A 21405-nucleotide genomic window follows, 5' to 3' on the forward strand; every position below is an offset into this window, starting at 1 on the left:
TGATAATCGACTTTCATTTTCCACGACCCATTTGGTTTGTGAACTAGACACCCAGCTATAAGAAATTGGGATATTATAGGAATATATAAAGGCTTTTTTGATGGTTTTACTAATCTCCATAATAACCGAGGGAATGCAAAATTGCTTTCGGTTTACTTTTCTTCACCGATGGGGAGGAAGTTAGGGAGTTTGTGGGCTTTCACTGGGCATTTTCTACCATCACAGATTTCACTCAGAGTTTCTCCTCCTTCCCAACTAGTACCCTGATTTTAGCACATGACAGCTGAGCCCTGTCTCCACTGCCACACCGCAGCACTTACAACCAGGCTCTGGGCTTAGTTTTCCCCAATAGGTCCCCAGTGACTATGGAAGATGAGAGACCCTTCTGAGCTATTATTAGGGCTTTGTGACTTTCAGCTCTGATTCAGAATCAGAATTTTTCCCTAGGTAATTTTTATGTGGTCATCTGAAGGATCCAGCTGATCTCATGTTCATTTATTATCATCCTTATTGTTGTCAAGGTTATCAGCATAGCCCATTTGTTCTCCCAATGTCTGTTCTTCTATTGCACCAACTGAAGTTCGGGAGGGCTAGTAGGAGTGGAAGGCTGTTTACTATTCCAGGACTAAAGGGGCAATGGGGGGGAATGGGTACCAGAACTAGAAAGGGTAGTTGCTTGGAGTGGGGTAGCTGACAGGAGCTATGCAGTTTCTGACAGAGGCACACAGTCACCAACTATAGCACAACAGGGAGAAAACTGGGGGAAAAAGTACCTAAACTCATTCTCTCCCATCCTCTATTATCCTACCTCCCATTGGCCAAACCAGATAAGAAGCCAGAGGATAAGGGAGCCCATTAATGCAGTCCCGATGGATTGATCTCTTGATGTACAAACTGAAAAAGAGGAGGGTGGATTTGGCAGGGCAGAGCTCTCTCATACTTCCCAATCCTTCAATTGGTATCTTTTATTTTATTTCTTAGTTCACATGTTATTTCTCCAAAGTTTTCCCTAAAGCCCTAAATACAAAAGTATAAAAAGCCTCAACAGTCCTCACTCTGAGCATATTGTCGTTTTTCTTCCTTCCTTCTTTTCTTTCTTCTTCCTTCCTTCCTTCCTCCCTTCCTCTTTCTCTCTCTCTCCTTCTTTCTGTCTGTCTGTCTTTCTGTCGGTTTAGGGCTGCACTCTCCGAATATGGAAGTTCCCAGGCTAGGGGATGAATCAGAGCTGCAGCTGCCAGCCTGCATCATAGCCATAGCAACATGGGGCCCGGAGCATAGCACATCTGTGACCTACACCACAGCTCACAGCAACACCAGATCCTTAACCCACGGAGCCAGGCCAGACATTGAACCCACGTCCTCATGGATACTAGTTGGGTTCCTTACTGCTGAGCCATGATGGAAACTCCTATTGTTTTCTTGATTGGTCTTTTACACTATGTGTTTATATGTAAAGTAGTTCTATAAGTTAAGTTCTATTAGGTCTATAGGTTAATTTACACAATGGTTTACCATTTCATATTTTTTTTTTTCACATTTGACTACCTGGTGCCTTACACATAATAGACACTCATTCAATGTTTGTTGAAAAAGGTAACCAAAATAATTAGACCCACGTGATCTATGACCTAAATCTCCACAGATACATCATCTCTTTAGAAAATGTGTTCTCAAGTGTAAAATCACTGACATTGGCACAAAAGGCGTAGACCACGGCATGCTTCCAAATCATAACCAATCCATGTGCATAGTCTCCACCCTACCTCACGTGGTAGCTAAAGTACTTGGTGCAATTTGTGTACCCTCCTTGGTTTCTTAAGCTCTTCTGAGAATTGTAATGTGTTTTTCTGACCACTGAATCTTCTCATTGAAGTACTTGGTGTGGCAACTTCTTGGCGTACTAATGAATACGATCCTGAACTACTAATGAGCATTTCTGAAGAAATGAATGAGGGTTTCCAGAATTTTGAAAGGTTTTACAGAGCTAATTGATGCATCATGGGGAGCCCACAGAGAAATGTGGAATAAGAGTGAAACTAAAAAGTAAACATTACAGTGTGTGCCAGACAGAACGTGGGATGCTTTACATATATTAGTTGGTTAAACTTAGGAAATGTATGACTGTTCGTGCGAAAACATCAGGACCTGGGTGCTAAAGCCCATTTCTCTGGGTGTCTCTGTACAACAGATGGGATTGGTGGAGGGCAGTAGGGAAAGCATTGCTCCTTTCCTTTTTTAAATTTACCTCCCAGTGATAAGTGTACACGGGTCCATGTCATTTTGCATTTTTAGTAGGTGTTTGGAGGAAGCTGGATTCCAAAGAACAAATAAACAAATTGAAATAAGTTATTTTAAATACCACTGTTGTGGAGTTCCCATCGTGGCTCAGCAGAAGCGAAAACGATTAGGAACCATGAGGCTGCAGGCTCCATCCCTGGCCTTGCTCAGTGGGTTAAGGATCCAGTGTTGCTGTGAGCTGTGGTGCAGGCTGCAGACGCGGCTTGGGTCCTGCGTTGCTGTGGCTCTTGCGTAAGTCAGCAGCTGCAGCTCCGACTGGACCTCTAGCCTGGGAAGCTCCATATACCAAAGGTGGGCCGTAAAATAAATAAATAAACATTACTGTTTTTAATACATACGTATATGTGTAGGTATATATATTACTCCCTCTCTCTATATATATATACATACATATAAATACACACACACACACACACACACACACACACACATAGATCTTACTACTGAGTGCCTCAGTAGGTTAAGGATCTGGCATTGTCACTGCTGTGGCACGAATTTGATCCCTGGCCCAGGAACCTCCTCATGCCCCAGGCACAGCCAAAAAACAAAAGATGAACGTAAATAAAAAATCTTGTTAATAAATTTTATGAAGTGCCTAATGTCAACAAAATATTAGTAAAATAAATACAGGCAATATAACATTAAATAATATTCAGATGTAAGTAAATCTTATTTCCAAAGGCCATCTTCATATTGTCTCAAGATTCAGCTGCTCGGGTTTAGTAGCTGTACATTTTATGAGCTCTGATTGGTAGTACTTAGATATAACAATAAAAATAGTAATTTCATTCATAGATAAAAGAAGGATCATTCATCTATTCGCTGTGAAACTATTCAGCCCTAACATATGCCAGCAGCAACATATTAGGTATTTAATCAGGAAAGACAAGAGTTGGATTTACAAAAAAGACATATAAAGTCTCTTTCTTGGAGAAGTTAGGACAAATTCAACATTGATTAAACATCATGGATAAATGCCAGGTAATATGAGAAGTAATCACACACACACACACACACACACACACACACACACACACATACACACAAACAATAACCACTGAATAAGAACATATTTTATCTCTGGAACTCTGCTAGATGCTTTATCTATATGATGTCATTTAATCCTCGGAGACCCTGTAAGGTAAGGGTTCTCTCCGTTTTAGTTACAAGGAAATTAAGGCACAAAGAAGTGAATGAAGTAAGTAGCCTGGTGTTACGCAGGTCTGCTGATCCTGGACTTAATCCCTAATCTTCCAGGTTTCAAAGTCCACACAGGTTCTCCCTGGGCTACGGTTCGCTCCCCAGCGCAGGGTAGCACATCAGTAAAATGCCGCACCCAAAACGAAGCACCTTCCAGATGGCAATTTAGGATTAAGCTTTTCTTTGTTTCCAGGCTGTTCTTTGTTTCTGTCACTTCTGAAAGAGGGGATATGTGAACTTCACTTGAAGGAAAATTAGGGATGCGGAATGGAGCTGATGGTAAAGAAGAAAGACATTCCCAGAGAAGATGAGGAAGGAGCAATGCGAGAAGTGAGACATTAAAACAGGGCCTGACGTTAGTGTCAGTACCTGGAGCAATGGATCAAGATTGGAGGGATGCTTGGAGCAAGTAAGGAGCGACCGCCTGGTGGAAGAGGTCGGCGCGCCAACTGTCCTGGAAATAAAGGACGTGGGGGTGGAGGCAGGGGACAGATCTTGTCGTACAGGAAGTACGCGAGGCAACGACCTCAGGGTCAGGGTCAGGAATCAGAGATGAAGCATCGGTGATGGAGGACTGTCCTGGGCCAGAATCAAGGACATGGATGCGAGTCACTCGATTTTCACAGTGAGTCAAGAACTGAGTATAAAGAAGAATCCTAAAAGGGGGGGGGGGGGCTAGAACTAATGCTTATTCAGCACCATCGATCTTAACATTAAGAGATGCTAAGGCACTATTTCACAATTGGTGCTTTTACCTCTGACCACAAACCACCAACCTGCATTTGTTATTCAGAAATGAAGGAAATCAACTTCAGAACCCTTAAGGAACTTGCAGATATGCTTATGTCTGCTAAGGTCAGGACAGACACTCAATCCTGTATGCTTATAATACTCGCGTTTTCCCAAAGAGCAAACAAGTATTTCGCATGGAATATTAGCAAGGGACTTTCTGAGCACTTCAGGGAGTATGAGAATGTGTCAGGTCCTGCCCTCAGAGGATATGCAAACTAAACCACAACTCAAAAGAAAGATGCCAGAAGTTCAGTTTTCCATTTCTCTACCAAGGTCTAAATCACAGTCCTTGTCTTTGAGTAGACCACTGAGCAATATTTGATAAATATTCTATAAAATGCAGTTACGTCCATTGTGGTAGAGGGCTTTCTTTTCTAATGTGCAGCGTCTTCAGTGTAATCTCGTTTGGGGAGGGGAACAGCCTCTGCTCTGTGAAACTGTTCCAGAGGCTTCCCACCCCACTGTCTCCTGGCATTTAGTGATAGGATGGACACGCGTGTCATTGTCATCACTCCATCTTTGGGTAACACCTTTTTTTCACTGCCGGTGATGGACCGTTGTTCCACAAAATAGACTATGGTTGCTTTTTAAATTTATTTTTAAAAATGCTTAATTATTGGGTTTTCTCAAGGCTGTGATAACAGAGGTTTGTGACACAAAGAGCCAAGCAATGTACTTGGCTCACTGTTAAAACCTTCCTTGAAGAAACAGATCAAAATCGACAGCAAATCTAGCCCCACCACCTTTGAATTAAGTCTGCTGTTCACAGAACTGAAGGGAAATAGAATAATTCTCACACATCATGAAATAGAATGTAACCCTACATTGAGCTGTATTTCCACAAAGCCGTAGCTCAGAGAGATATACTTTTAAAATAAAAGGGAATAAATGTAAAATAAATTGTTTGAGCATGATACTTTGCTACTCTAAGAGTGGGGAAGCTTGACTCTTCATGTCTCTTTGAGGTATGACGCATGTGCTGTAAAAATTCACAGTTTTTGTTCAAACACAAATTCCTTTTGCTTTCATCTCTACACATTTACTTTAGAAAAGGGGTCATTAATTCTCTATTTAGAAATTTGAATGTTGACATCAATATAAATTTAAAAATAATCTCCAATAATACCATAATGAAGAAAATGAACTTGAAACTGGTAGAAGATGATAGAAACGTCTCGGCAAAATTTATTGGATCCTAGTCTATTGGAACTAAATAAATACAAAAACGTCATTTTCTCTTATAGTCAACTAACTTTAAGATGAAAACATAAGCTTCCTTCTTTTTACATGGTAACATTTGTCACGTCTTAAGTATCTTCCTACTCAGCGTTGACTTGTAGCCTCATTTTATGACCCAAGGAGGTTAAGTTTTATATGCTCACTGAGCAAGGTCCTCACCATATTTACCCTTCTGACTTTCATGTGCATACACACACACCACACACACACACACCACACACACACACACACACAGAGTATACTCATTCAGAAGAGCCTCATTTCAAAAGAAGTGGTCAGAGAAAATGATCATTTAGCCACAAATCCATTACTTTCCTTTTCCATTATTAAAAAAAAAAAACAACCCTTACCTGTCTCTTTCCCCATCTATAATCCTCTTTCTTTCCCTTGATCATCAAACTCTTAAAGGGGAGTGCGAGCTTGCTATGCCCACTTGTTTAGTCTAATGAAACAGTTATGCCTGAGGTCCCAGATAATCTTTATTTCCCAACCACATGACACGTCTTTCCTTGAATCCTCAGGTTTATTTAACACTTTTAACCAACGCTTCCCTTCTGAAACCCCCTTCTGTCTAAATTTCTACATTAACGCTTTCTCAGCGTTTACGATTGCCCCTGGCTCCTTAGCCTTCTTTGAATCTCCACTTGGACTACTTGTCCTATAAAACGTCAACCTTCTCAAGGGCTGTGCTGCAGCCTTCTGCTATCCTCTCTATGTGATTCCTGCAAGACCTCACCCCTAATATACTCACTCACAACTTATATGTCAAAGACCCCAAATGAATATTCCCAGGCTATAACCAGTCTGCTAAGAGCCAGAGCCACAACTGACTTATTGGGCTTCTCTATCTAGCTGCTCATTTCAAAGTCGCCAAGACCAAAACTGACCCCCAGCAATTCTGTATCATATATTCTCATCATTGCGAAGGTACCATACGTTAGCCTCGTGACGACTAGATAACCTTGGGGAAGTTATTTTTCATCTCTAAGCCTTGGTTTCCCTGATGTAAAATAAAAACAATAGTAATTTCCATAGGTGTTTTTTTTTTTTTTTACAAGGATTTAAAATCAGTTATGTGTAATCCGCAATAATGAATGCTAACCACATAGAAGTTACAATCGAATGCAGTAAGCACTAATACTGTCCCATTTTATAGCAGAGGAACAGGAAACAAAATGAGGTTAAGTAAATGGCCCAAAGTTATCTAGCCAATTTGTGATCAAGCAGGATTTGAATGAAATCTGGGTCCAGAGCCTGGCCTTTTAATTGCTCCATTACCCTATGTGATCTTATACATAAAGTATGTGGCACAATCCTTAGCACTTACTGGATGTATCAAACCCACAAAGATGGAGAGGAGTATTTTAAATGTTCTGGAAATCTGCATTTTAAAGCACTCCCTGGTGAATCTAATATTCAAACGGGGTTAAGAACCAACATAGTAGACTCTCAAAAATGTTTGTTCCTTTTATCCAAATGAAAATAATTGAATCAATTTGACCCTGTGAACATTTTCAGAAATGCTGTAGCCATTAAGCCTAAAGTACCTTTTAGTAGGGCTCTGTTAGAAATTCATTTTTTGAAATGACAATAGAAGAGCAATAATAAAGACACACACATATATAAAAAAGCCCTCAGTATTCATATAACCAGGGGCATTTAATACATGCATTGTGTTTTCATTTGTATTGCATGATTTTATCCTTAGGAACAAGAGCTTTAAAAATATTAGGCTTGTGTGTGACTCAGAAAAATCTCTTTCTTAAGATCATTAGGCTGCTGGGTAGATACTCCATCTGGCCTAAAAATGCTTCATTTTACCTTTCCCCATCTACCAAATCATATGTTTTCTCTCCTAGCTATCAACACTTCCTCCAATTGTTTCTCATATGATGAGAGTAGGATATTTCACCCTTCAGCATGTATATATGCAGAAAAACAAACAGACTGAGGACATACCAAAGAGAAAGCAATGCAGTAAATTCTCTTCTCTTTTCCATGAATCCTATTAGTGGGTCTGAGTGTGTGTGTACATATATCTCTTATACTCGCCTCTAGTACATAATTTATTGTTCAGATATAGCTAGATTTTTGCAAGATATAATGCTTGCTTGAAAGTAACAAGATATAATGCTTCCTACCACAAAGAGAAAGAGAATTTGTTGTAATAATTTGGGCTGTTTCAGTGAAATAAAGAAGCGTGTATAAGATGTATGGTCCAAAAGGAATAGGAATTAGGGATGCTCTGGGGTTGACAGTTTATCAGAAGGCCACCAGGATGAACCCCTGCAACCTTTCCTCTCAACCTGGTGTCATTCTCCTTTGGTTCCAATGTCCCCAAAGAGAACCTCATTGGCTTAACTTAGTTCTCACATCCATCTTTGGGCAGAGTGCCTATGGCAGTTCCACAAAGACGATATACTGTGAAGGAGAGGTTAGTCTATCCAAGAACACTGGGAATGCAGCTCACTAGAAAAAAAACAGCTGGATGAGGGACCCTCCAAAGTATAACTATCCCTTCTTGTTCTTTTTCCCTATACGTTATTACAAAACATTGCGTGTACTCCCCCATACTACAGAGTGAGTCCTTGTTGCTTATTTATTTTATGTATAGTCATGTGTATCAGTTAATCCCAGACTCCTGATTTATCTCTCTCCCGCCCTTTCCTCTTGGGTAACCATAAGTTTGTTTTCTATGTCTGTGGGTCTATTCCGTTTCATAAATAAGTTCATTTGTATCATCATTTTTTAGATTCTACATATAATTGGGGTCCTATCTGGTTCTTAAAGCAAGTTAAAAATATCTCAATTAATGTTGATGTTTTATATTGATTTCGTCTGTGGTGTCTTCTAATTAAGGTTCTTAAGCCTTCACTGAATATCTCCAAGTACGTTTTTGTTTTCGTTTTTGCTTTTTAGGGCCACACCCGCGGCATATGGAGGTTCCCAGAATAGGGCCTGACTTGGAGCTACAGCTGCCAGCCTGTACCACAGCCACAGCAATGCAGGATCAGAGCCATGTCTGTGACCTACACTACAGCTCACAGCAACGCCAGATCCTTAACCCCACTGAGTCAGGCCAGGGATCGAACCCGCAACCTCATGGTTAAGAGTTGGATTCGTTTCCACTGCACCGCAACGGGAATTCCCCCAAGTACCTTTAAATGGAATGTTTATTTGTTCTACTTATTGTATCAGAGGTATCTCTATGGTTTTCCCCTTCACAGTGAATTCCATTTGTTTCAAATATCTCTAAATACCATTAAAACATTCTGATTGCTATGAGGAAAGATAGTTGTTTTCTCAATACCTGTTCTCCTCTTGAACACATGATTTTCAGGCCTCTCAGAAGACTTTATTTCTCAATCCATCCTGCAGCTCGTTGCAGTCTTGTTCTGGTAAAGAGATGCTGCTGTTGAAATTTCTTTTGGATGAAAAGGACATGGCCTTTCTTCTCCCCTTTGTGAGCTGAAGCCACATCTTGGCCCATGAGGGTGAGGGACTCATTCTGGGCGGAGAGAAGCAGAAGGACAGATATTGTCTGGGTCTCAGATGACCGTGGAGCTACCATACAAGCGAGCCATGAACTAATTATATCAGGACTTTTAAGTGAGAGAGGAATAAATGCCTTCCTTGTTTAAACCATTATTATTTGCGGTATCTGTTATATAACTATGTATCCTCACTAATGCAATTAGTATTCCTAATTCCAATGCAGCGTACCTATATACATACATATTAAATATAATACCAAGTGATATTGATTCCAAGAACCATAATATAAATTCAATATAATTTCTTCATTGCACAACACATGTTGGTCTTTGTCTGTGTAAGTGTGTGCTTTCTAGATGTGTGTGTGTGTAACTATATTTTCTAAGCTTGGATTCAAGACTATTTGGAATTTTAGATGACAGAATGTAGAGGTTAGGTATTAATCATTTAAAATAGCAGCGCTTTTGTTCCTTAAGAATTATGTATATTTATTTTTTTCTATTTTTTAGGGCTACACCCATAGCATATGAAAGTTCCCCAGCTAGGGGTCGAATCGGAGCTGCAGCTGCCAGCAGGTTCCACAGCCACGGCAACACCAGATCCGAGCTGCGTCTGTGACCTACACAACAGCTTGGGCCACGCCAGATCCTTAACCCACTGAGTGGGGCCAGGGATAGAACCCTCATCCTCACGGATACTAGTCAGGCTCGTTCCACTGAGCCACAATGAGAATGCCAAGAATTACATTTTAAACCACACTGTTCTTTTTATACGAAAGATCGCCTGAATAGGATTTCTACTTCTGAGACAGAAATCAAAACCCTGGATTTTGCTAAAGAGATTTTAAACCAATGAAAGGAGGACTGTTCTGCATAGCAATATCCGAGAGGCCTTCAGTTTGGATGAGGTTACCACCATGGAGAGTACATTTCACTTCAAAAACACATTCACATGTGTTCCTTAGTTTAATCAGCTACCCTCTGGAGACTGAAGCAGAAACTAAAGGACGGGAAGAGAAACAGGAAAGTTATGGTGACAGGAGAACCCTAAAGAGGAAATGAGTGTTCCACTCAACCTGGATATTTTGATAAAGACATTCGTTTAGACCAAGGTCTGGCAATCTATGGTCTGCTGGCCAAATCCAGCCCAACACCTGTTTCTGTACAGCCCATGAGCTAAAAATGATTTTTATATTTTTAAAAGGTTGAGGAGGAGAAGGAAGATGCAGGATCAGGGGAGAAGGAGAAGAAGGACCAGCAGCATCTGCGAAGAGAGCTGTGTGGTCCATAATGCCCAAGATGCTTACTGCCTGGTCTTTTATAGATAGATGTGCTGATCCCTGTCTTAGACCCGATAACCTCAATGATACAGAATTTGCTGAAGTGGCATATGTAATCACATGGGTTATCCTTGTGTACAGTCAGAATCAGAGTGTGTGCTGAATGGATGCTGTGTTTTCACTGACAATGAGGACAAGGGCTGCACATCACCTATTTACCAGTGGACACTATAATTTGGTGTGTAGTATGGTGAAAGCAGTTGAGGTGAGAAATACTTGGAAGTGGAGTTTTATTTCTCTTTAAAGCTATAAAACTATAGTGCAGGGCTTGTACAATCTCACTCAAAAGCCTTGTTCAATATGCTGATTCGAGCTTGCTATTATGTCTATAGCAAGCTTGGATCAAATTGGCATCATGGCAAGTGTAAATTCACTTACCATTTCCCAGCATCTGGCACATGGCATATTTAATTAATGTTTGTCGAATAGATAAATGAATAATTAGCATTGTTATTAGAGGCATTTATTCAAAGACTGTTGCTTCTCCTGCCTGGTAAAATAGTAACCTCTGTTGGCAGTCAGTCGTTTTATGCCAGATATTTCCTTTCTCTCTTCCTCATCTAAGGAATATCTTTCTCATGTATTTCCTTTGTTTCAAAAACCTGTGAAAAAAGAAAACAACAATCAATTATAATTGACTAAAAAATAATTTTTCTATTGTGTGAGCCACCAAAGCTTCCTTGTCTTAAAGGAAACATGTCAAAAGGTGATCAAGAGGTTAAAGAAAGACCACTGGTGTTGGCGTTTCTCAGGGTGATAACGAGGCGTGTACTGGGGTTTTCTTCTGTGGTGCAATTGTATGGTAGGTACTCCTTTTTGCTGATTTCAGGAGTTGATGTAACACAAACCTCCGTCTCATGGGCAGGCTCTGTTCACAGATTTCTCGTATGTGATAAGCTTTAAACACTCATGATCCCCTTTCCTTTCCCAATGGTATGTCCCACTTTAATCTATAAAGTAAAGGGAGACTATACCTGAAATGGAATTTAAATGTTTTTTTCTAGGACCAAAGCATATCCTAAGAGACACTTCAGTCGATTTCAGGAGTTTGAGCCTAAAGGAGTGCTTTCTTCAAGGTAAGGTCAAGGCTGAGGAAAAAAGGAGCAGCACAGCTGTGTAGTTCTCTGTTGTCCAGATCAAGTCTTTGAACATTTCCTTCTCTTCATCAAAGGACCACTGAGAAGGTAACACAGAGAAAATAAGATCCACAAGACTTTGGCTAATGTCACAAAAAATAAAGATTAGGATCAAAAGTTTAAAAGGACAATCTTGGCTTAAAAGATAAATATAGAAAATCTGTCATTGCCATCCGTAGTAGGTGAGAGGTGTTTAATTTATTTGGTGTGTTGGTCTACGGACATCTGGGCCATACTTGAATTATAAGAGTTCAGCATAAAAGAAATAACACCTGCTTGAGGCAGATTATTTACAAGAAAATTTTTAAAAAGTCAATAGAAAGAACAGGTAATCGAAGGAGAAATAAAACTGACTCTTCAAAGAAAATTGGATTTTTTTTTAATTTTGGAGGAGAAAATCAAAATTTAAATAAATAAGTACCGATCATTTCTTCAGTCACTCAACAAATGCTAATTGAATATCTGTTGTTAAGTGAGAAGTGGGCTAAGTGCTAAAAAAAGGCATGACAAAAACCCAATTTCTGCTTTTAAGGAACTAAATAATATTAAAATGGATATGGGAAATCTACAGATCCTATTCTTATTTGCAATAGCTAAATTTCTTCCTCTCACTGTGGGTCTTTCTAGACAGATTACCATTTGGTTTCATTAAATTAACCAATCTGGGTGCATATAATTAATTTTATATTCATTCACTAACGCAATGGATAGAAATTCCTTGTGGGCATATCTCAAAGTTAGGAAATAAACAAAGATGAAGAAGACATTTTCCAGGAGTTCCCACTGTGATGCAGTGGGTTAAGAATCTGATTGCAGCAGCTCAGGTCACTTTGAAGGCTCAGTTTCAATCCCCAGCCCAACACAGTGGGTTAAGGATCTGATGTTGCCTTAGCTATGGCATAGGTTGCAGCTGCAGCTCAGAGGTGATCCCTGGCTGGGGAGCTTCCATATGCCATGAGTGTGGCCATAAAAAAATTAATTAACTAAAAAAAGAAGAAGACATTTTCCTATCATGGAATGTATAATCTAGTCAAGTACATATGTGCTCAAATAACAAAGTATTTAATGAAAGGTAATATCATATTGCTAATAACATTGCTAACAATATCTAAGATTTATGTAACTCTTACTATATGTTTTACATATATCATTTTATTTGATTTTTGTAACAAGACCATAACAAAAGTATAGATTTTATCTCCATTTTATAAATGAGAAAACTGAAATGAAAGGAAATTAGATAACTTATCCAAACTCAAGGTAGAAGCTGATTCAAGTGGCTCCAGATTCTGTCCCATTAATCATTATATTCATAGGAATTTAGTGGAGGAAGAGATTATTTCTGATTAGAAGATAAAAATGTTTCATGGAGTTATCATTGACATAGATTTAAATATATATATATATATATATATATAATTTCATACTCCAGCTAGGAAGAACTGGTTTGTAGCAGACTACCCTCCCACTGAGAGCAAAAATAAAAGATGGATACAATTTTAAAATTGTTGGAACACACCAGAAAGCAATAAAGGCAACCAAAACTTGGAGACCCTGGATTCCAGAGAGGAGGAAAATTAGTTAAGTGTGTTATTCTTGGCAGCTTTTCCCTTTGAGTCATTCCTTAATGCATATGCAGTGTGGGTGGAAAGGCTCAGAAGCTAAAAGCAGACATATGCAAAGAAGCAGAGAATTACAGTGCTGTTTGAAGGTTAAAAATGGAGTTCAAAGTCTAGCAAGATTTGACTACATCAAATCTTCTAGGCATTTGGTTAAACCTGCTAAAGGAGTATATAGTAGGAATAACAAAAAATTAGAAGACCAAGACCAAAACCAGTTACATGTAGCTCAATCTCTGATTGCATTAAGGTGATCAGCTTTCTCACTAACTGGATACCAAAGCAGCACAAGAAAGAAGATGAATGATTCTGATAGATAAGTCAGTAAAAAGTATTCAAAATGATTGGGAACATAGGAAAGAGAATAAGCAGTATCTCATAGATAGAGAACTTCATATATGTGATGCCAGACTCTCAGGACTAGAAGAAAGACCTGAATAAAAGTTCCAAATTATCTAAAACTGATGAAAGATATTAAGCCACAGATTCAAGAAACACTAGAAGACTAAACAGGATGAAGACAAAGAAAACTACACTCAGACACAGTATAGTAAAACTAATAAAAAGCAGTGACAAAGGGAAAAATCTTAGAAATAGAGGGGAAAAAAACAGATTACTTTCAATAACAACTTTACAGTTCTTATTTCTTAAGCAAAGAAAGTGGAAGCCAAAGGAGATAGTCATGAAAACCATAAATGCTTAAAAAAAGATTGCTGTATTAGAATTCTCCTCCTAGAAGAAATATCCATCAAAATGAGAGCAAAAGAGAGTTCCTTACAAACAGAAAACAATACTGAAAAATGGAATCTCTTAGAAGTAATACTAAAATATTTGCTCCAGCAGAAGGAATATCATCTCATAGGGAAGAATGGAAGTGCAGAAGGGAAGACTAACAATGTACATGGTGAAGATGTGAACCCATTCAAATAAATAGTGACTATAAAAATCAATTATAATGACAAGAGTAACACAAAATAGGAAAGGGTATTGGAGTTAACTTAGATCTAAATAAAGCAGAGTGAGGGGAATAGTAAAGAATAGATTTTAATGAAATAGAAAACACAATAGAGAAAACTCAGCAAAATGTTTTTTTTAAAGGACAAAAATTGGTAAATACTTAGTAAGACTAACCCACCAAAGTAAGTAAAAAGTAACAAATTACCAATATTAGAAATGAAAGCAAGGACCTTATAACAGAGGTTGCAAAACGTTAAAAGATAATCAATAAATACTGTGAACACTTTTTTGCCCCAACATTGGAAATTTATAGAAAAAGAAATCAGAAACCTATATAAAAAACTATTTTCCAAAATAAGAAAGAATAATTTCCAACTGATCTTTGAGGCCACCATAATTGGTGCCAACTTGACAAAACAGAATTTACCATCCAAGATTTGTTATAAACATGGATTAAATGCATTAAATATCTTAAACTGATATTGGTATGTCAAAATTGGCAATATAATATAAAAGATAACAATACATTACTACCATTTTGGATTTTTTACAGGACTACATATTTTGCTTAATTGAAAAGAATTGATGATGGATTTCTAATTTTACAGTGGAAAAATCTGACAGACACAGCTTTAACCAAGTGATCAAAGTTAATATCATCATTTGTGGGCTAGCCTAGTTCCTGGTGCACTGAGGACACAATATTACTTCTGAGGTATTCTCAGCAAAATACACAGCATGGATCTAATCATGGGAAAATATTAGACAACCTCAATTGTGGGATTATTTACAAAATAACTAGTAGGAATTCTTAAAACACTTCAATGTCAAGAAAATCAAAGAAGAACCTAGTTAAATTTGTAAATAAAAAATACAAAGGATACTAGAGATAAATGCAATGCATTTAGGATTTTATACAATAGATAAATAAATAAATTTAAAATGTCATTATTTGGAGAATTGTGCACTGGAAAGTTTACTTGATTATAAAAACATCTTTATTCTTGAGAGATACACTCTGAAAATTTTAGTGATAAAGTGTTATGATGTCTCCAACTTACTCAAATGGATCGAAATATGCATACATTTTAGAGTTAGAATGAGAAAAGCAGAATATGAAATGATTGCAGAAAAATGTAAACAATTGGTGAATCTGGCTAAAGAGTTCTTTGAATTGTTCTTGTTACTTCCTGGTAAGTTTGAAATTTTATAAAATGACAAATTTATGTATTAGTCAATATGCTTCACCACATTAACAAAAGAAAGGAGCAAAGTCTCGAGATTATTTCAATAGGTGGTAAAAATATACTGACAAAATTCAAATTTTATCCATAATAAAAGCTTTTATGAACTAGGGATAGAAAGATGCTTTTTTAAATTTTGATAAAGGCTAGCTACAAATTATTAGAGCAAATATTGCACTTAATGATACATTTAGGAAGATTTTCCCTAAAATGGCTATTACTACTTCTAATCAAAAATACAGAAGGTCTTAGCCAATGAAACAAATCAAGAAATAGAGGTAAGGATTGGAAAGAAAAAAAAAAACTTTTATTATTCTTATATAACATCTGTGTTTACTGTAAAAGGCAAAAACAAACAGATCTATGAATATACTAGTTAAATTAATAAGTGGGTTTGGCAAAGCTTCTAAATATAGTGTCAATATACAAAAATCAATATATCTCCATCTACCATCAACAAAATAATTAGAAAAAAGAAATATTTTAAGTCATATTATTTACATAGCTGGATAATATTTTTTAAAAATTTATTTTATTTATTTATTTTTTGCTTTTTTATAGAGCCGCACCCACAGCATGTGGAGCTTCCCAGGCTAGGGGTCTAATCAGAGCTACAGCTGCTGGCCTATACCACAGCCACAGCAATGCAGGATCCAGACTGCATCTGTGACCTACACCACAGCTCATGGCAACACCAGATCCTTAACCCACTGAGTGAGGCCAGGGATTGAACCCACAACCTCATGGTTCCTAGTCAGATTCGTTTCTGCTTCGCCACGACGAGAACTCCTGGATAATATTTTAAATACCTACAAATAAACCTGAAAATGGTATGAAAGATCTCTAATACAAACTACAGAATACCATTTAGTCATATTAAATAAAACCTAGATAAATGGAGGGATATACCATGTTCATGAACAGTAAGATCCAATATTTTAAGATGTCAATTCTCTGTGCATTGATGTATAAATTAAAATTCCTTCATTGTGTAAAGTGACAATATGATTCTAGAAACTGTGCACAAAGTTAAAGGGCCAAAAATAACATTTTATAGATAATAAAGTTGGGAGATTTACATTACTATACATTACAATTAATATAAAGCCATTTAAATTACACTAGTGTATTAGTGGTACAAGTACTGAAAAACAGATTAGATGATCAGAACAATTCAGAAACAAAATTATACATAGTTTTGGTTACTTGATTTATTACAATATGAACTTGTAGAACTGGGTCTTTTTAATAAATGGTCCTGATCCAATTGAGTGTCTGTTTGAAAAAAACTAAAACCCAACTTCTACCTCACACTTAGATCACAGCTTATATATTCAGAAGGTAAAAAACTGAGATATCTATCTAAAGCTGTGCTGCCCAAAAAGTAGCCCTTAATCATACGTGTCCATTTAAATTAAAATTAATTAAAATTAAATTAAAAACACATTTCCTCAGTTGCACTGGCCATATTTCAGGTGCTTAATAGCTACATGTGGCTGGCAGTCATTACACTGAAAAACAAAAATAAAGAATATGTCCATCATTGCAGAAAGTTCTACTGGTCAGTGGAGGTCAGAAAGTTCTATGGTGTCAGTAAAGGATTACATAAGAAATTATCTTTATTGTAGGGCTAATATACCCACCATAAAGGGAAAGTCGACCTATAACATAAAGAATTCTTAAAAATGAGGTATAATTGGAAAAAAAAGATGGACAAAATCATGAAAAATTTATATGAAATGATATACAAATGACTTCTAAATATATGACAAAAATGTTCAATGTCACTCATAAAGAGAAAAAAAATACATAAAACATACTGATGTATCATTTTTACCTGTCAAATTACTGGCCAAAAGATTGACCATAGTCTCTGTTCAAATGGGCAGAGGAAAAGGACATTCCACACATTACTAGTGGGAATGCAAAATGACACACTTACAATGAAATGGAATTTAGTATTATTTATAAAAATTATATATTTTTTTCTCTTTAAAAATTTGATAATTATATATATTTTAATTGAAATGTAGTTGATTTACAATATTACATTAGTTCCAGACATACAGCTTTGTGATTCAGTATTTTTACTGATCATACTCCATTAAGAGTTATTACAATATAATGGTTATAATTTACTCTCTGACCCAGCAATTCCACTTCTAGGAATTTAGCCTGAAGATGTAACCCGTAAGAATACAAATGAACATATGCACAAGTTTACTCATTATAGCATTAGCAAAAAATCTGAAACAACTAAAATACCATGTAGAAAGTTCAATATGCTCTGGCACATTCACACACAAAGGTACATAATTGTAGTTACTAAAAAGCAAATAAATAAAAATAATGCTAGAGATGTCTTTAAGGTAACATAGAGCTATTCCTGGGCTGTGCTTCTATGCAGAGAAAATGAGGTGCAAATTAATACATATAATACACTACCTTTCCTCTAAGAAACAATAAGAATTTAGAATATATAGGTATCTGATTAATTGTTTTAAGGCAAATACAGTAATAACGAACCAGAAAGTAATGCAATTTATTATCATATGAATTAGGTGGAAGGAGTACAGATGTGACGTGATTTCTATGAGTATATATTTTATAGTTTTGATTTTGAGCTATGTGTTTTGCAAAATAAATAAATAAATCAACGATAGAGATGAAAAGAAACCTCATACTGAAGACAAGCAGAACCAAAGAAATTTAATTTCATATTTCATTGAAAAGATAACCACAAACAAGAAAAAATTAATCTCTGTAACTTTGAAATGCTGTCTTCTGTATCCTCCCTCCGAGGACACATTCTAAGGATAAACTGCTTTGGTTAAAAATAGGAATGCCCAACAAAAAGTGTGAAATAATATTCTATAAATACATATGTATTTTCTTAGAAGTACGCTAAAACTTTGGACTGCAGAGTTAAACTGTGGGCATTTTTATATCTCATGGCCTTTTGAAAAATACATTTTTTTTTTCTTAAAGACTGTTACAGTGACCCTGAGTTTACATGCAGTGCAGAGTCATAATTGACATGTTCCAGGACCGAATATATTTGTGGATCTTAAGAATGTTCAAGAACCATATAGACGGCACCATGGGATGAGAGACTTGCCATAATGCAAATTGGGTTTCCACTGTGGCTCAGCAGGTTGCAAACCCAATTAGTATCCACGAGGATTTGGGTTCAATCCCTGGCCTCGATAAGTGGGTTAAGGATCTGGTGATGCTGTGGGCTGTGGTGTGGGCTGCAAATGCAGCTCAGGTCTGGCGCTGTGGCTGTGGTGTAGGCCAGCAGCTGCAGCTCTGATTCAACTCCCTAGCCTGGGAATTTTCATATGTGCAGGTGCAGCCCTAAAAATAAATGATAGTAATAATGCAAATTTGTGTGTAGAGTAGCATAATTGAAGACTGGCTCCTGTTTTTTGCAATAAGCTCACCTGGGCCACTTCCTTAGCCTCATAATAACATGACTTCATTTCATGTAATTAGTATTTTTCTCATAACATTATGGTAGAATTTTACTGAACATGTGTGTACATGCATTACACAATAAAGTTATTTACTGACTAGCATTAAGCCTTTAACTTCACATCCTCCATGGGTAAAAATATTTATTATTGATGAGATTAAATAGGAAAAATTAATCTGTGCTATGAAGTCCATTTATATTATTTTCTGATTAAGTGAACCATTAGTGAGACTATTTGGATATTCCTAATCAAAATGATAGTTGATGATGACGTGGATTGAGCATGGTATCTACGGATGTCTGATTATACTTTGCATTAGTAGAAAATGACACCTACTTAAAGAAAAACGTCTCAGTTTGATCTCTTCAGAAGCAGAGCCTGAGGAGTTCCCTGGTGGCCTAGATGTTAGGGATCTGTCATTGTCACTGCTGTGGCGTGGGTTTGATCCCTGACCCGGGCCAGGAAACTTCCACATGCCACAGGCACAGTCAAATACATACATACATACATACATACATACATACATACATACATACATACAGCAGAGCCTGAGATGGGAATTCTTACACAAGCAATTTATTGGAGGAGTGCTCTCAGGGATTTACTAAAGGGAGGAAGATAAGGGAAAGGAAACCAAACAAGGACATGGTTTTAGAGGAAATCTACACTCAGTCTGATCTTACTGGAAGTGCTGGAGAGTAAATCACTTTACAGAGTTTGGTCCACCTGGAGGCAGCAGGCTGGGCTTTGAAATACTCTGCCAGTTGTTGGCCATGGATGGGCCAGGCACCTCCTTTGACCAAGGGAAATCAATCCTCTGGAGAAGGTGCAGAGGTGAGCTTCAGCACCCAATGCCTGCATTAGTTAGGGTGCCAACTCATTAGGCCACTAAAAGGAAGCTCAAGGAGCACTAACAACACCTGCTATAGGAAAAAGTGGGGAGTAATTTTAATCATCAGTTTCCTTGACTACATTATGCTATTAGTTAGAAATCAGCTCCCCTCTTGAGTCCTGCTAATTGTCATTCTGAGCTTTGCTCCTTCTGCTCAAAACTTATCTAGAAACACCTAGACTTCTTTTTCTGCATCATGCTCATGGAGCACAAAATAGGAGCTGTTTCACCCACAAATGAGGAGCTGTTTCACCCACAAATGAGGAATTGCTCAGCAATTATATTTTATAGGTAGGTACTCCCCTTTTATACAATGTAAAAATAACACTGGAATATAAAAATTAAGAAATTTTGAATCCATTTGGATCATTCCTCCACTGATAGGAAAACTGTACCTGAGTTTACTATTACTTTGGAAGCCTAGGAATTTTGTGGCTGATAAAATGGAATCTGAGAAATGGAAAGCTCATTATTTATTCAGGCTTTATTGTTAATAAAATGTTATGTTTATTTTCATACATTTTAAGTTCATCCATTCTGAATGGGGAATATAAATTTAAATTATAATGTATTGAGCATGGTGCTACTTATTTCCCCATATCAATTCTTCTCTTTTTCTATTTTAATAGAGCTCCTGAATTTTAGCTAGGTAGATAGCTACCTAGAATAAAGATTGTATTTTCAGTCTTTCTTGGAGTTGATCAAAACATGACTATGTTTTGGTCAACAGGATTTTATTAGAAATGCTATTTCAACCTTGAATCATGACCTTCCAAGGAAGATGAATACTTTTGTCTCCTTCCTCCTCCTTTCTCCTTCTGCCAATTGGAACGTGGATATAGTGGTGATTACCATGGATGAAAGCAAGAGCTAAGGATGGCAGAGCAATAAGATAGAGGAAGTCTTGTTCCTGACACTGTCGAGCCTTCATATCAGCCCTGGGATTCTTCAATCTAGTTTGTTACATCAGAGAGAGGTAAAGTTCCACCATGTTTAAATAAGTTTTATTTTGCCTTTAGTCCAACAACTGAATCTAAACTCTAATTTGATTGGTCCATCAAGTCTTCTTCAGTGATATCATTTTGTATTCTGCCATTCCTAAAGTAGTGGCAACGAGATAGGATGAATCCCCTTCTTTGGAAACAAATAATTTGAATAATTTCAAGGAATATTTTTGATCAGTTGGTTTAATTTAAATAACTATTTATTATGAGTTGGGGATAAACCTATGATCAACAAAAATATTATTTTATCAGCAGAGACAATCAACTAGTTTGAATGAGAACCAACTATTGTTACACTAGGTCACAAGGGGTACAGGTTACTTCATGTTTATAAAAGGCTCTGAGCGTCAAATACATAAAAACACAAGGTATCTTAATGCATGTACTTTGTGACAAAGGTTGTAAAATCAAAGATGACTATAGCAATTATGCAGAAAAAATTCATCTAGAAACAAAGGAAAAGCATATATGTTAGAGGAAATAGAAGTGTGTCTACAAATTACCTCTACCTATCTCAAAGTCACATATTATTATGTGGAAGCATTACAGACTCAAACTTCATGGAATAGGGTATTTGAATACAGAACATCTTATTAAACATCAGTTTGCAAGAATAACAGACTTTTGAAAAAATAATGTTTATGTTTATTGCCCTAATTCTGGGACATGTATCAATCTAGAGAGAGAGAGAGAGAGAGAAAAAAAAAAAGGAGC

General features: G+C 37.0%; 2 long non-coding RNA genes across 2 annotated transcripts in view; one reads left to right on the top strand and one right to left on the bottom strand.

The window, feature by feature from the left end:
* Positions 1-12350, bottom strand: part of LOC106510222 — a 53547-nt gene extending 41197 nt beyond the window's left edge. Inside the window, exons 1-3 of the long non-coding RNA XR_002343579.1 lie at positions 11338-12350; positions 10742-10965; positions 8840-9037 (exon numbers count right to left, since the gene is read on the bottom strand). This is a non-coding gene — a long non-coding RNA (uncharacterized LOC106510222). The remainder of the gene's footprint in view (positions 1-8839; positions 9038-10741; positions 10966-11337) is intronic.
* Positions 2769-21384, top strand: LOC110260377. Its single transcript, XR_002343581.1, has 3 exons — positions 2769-4123; positions 11368-11439; positions 20418-21384. It is a non-coding gene; the product is annotated as an uncharacterized LOC110260377 (long non-coding RNA).

This window comes from Sus scrofa, chromosome 4, assembly GCF_000003025.6.
Source record: "Sus scrofa isolate TJ Tabasco breed Duroc chromosome 4, Sscrofa11.1, whole genome shotgun sequence".
Lineage (NCBI taxonomy): Eukaryota > Metazoa > Chordata > Mammalia > Artiodactyla > Suidae > Sus > Sus scrofa.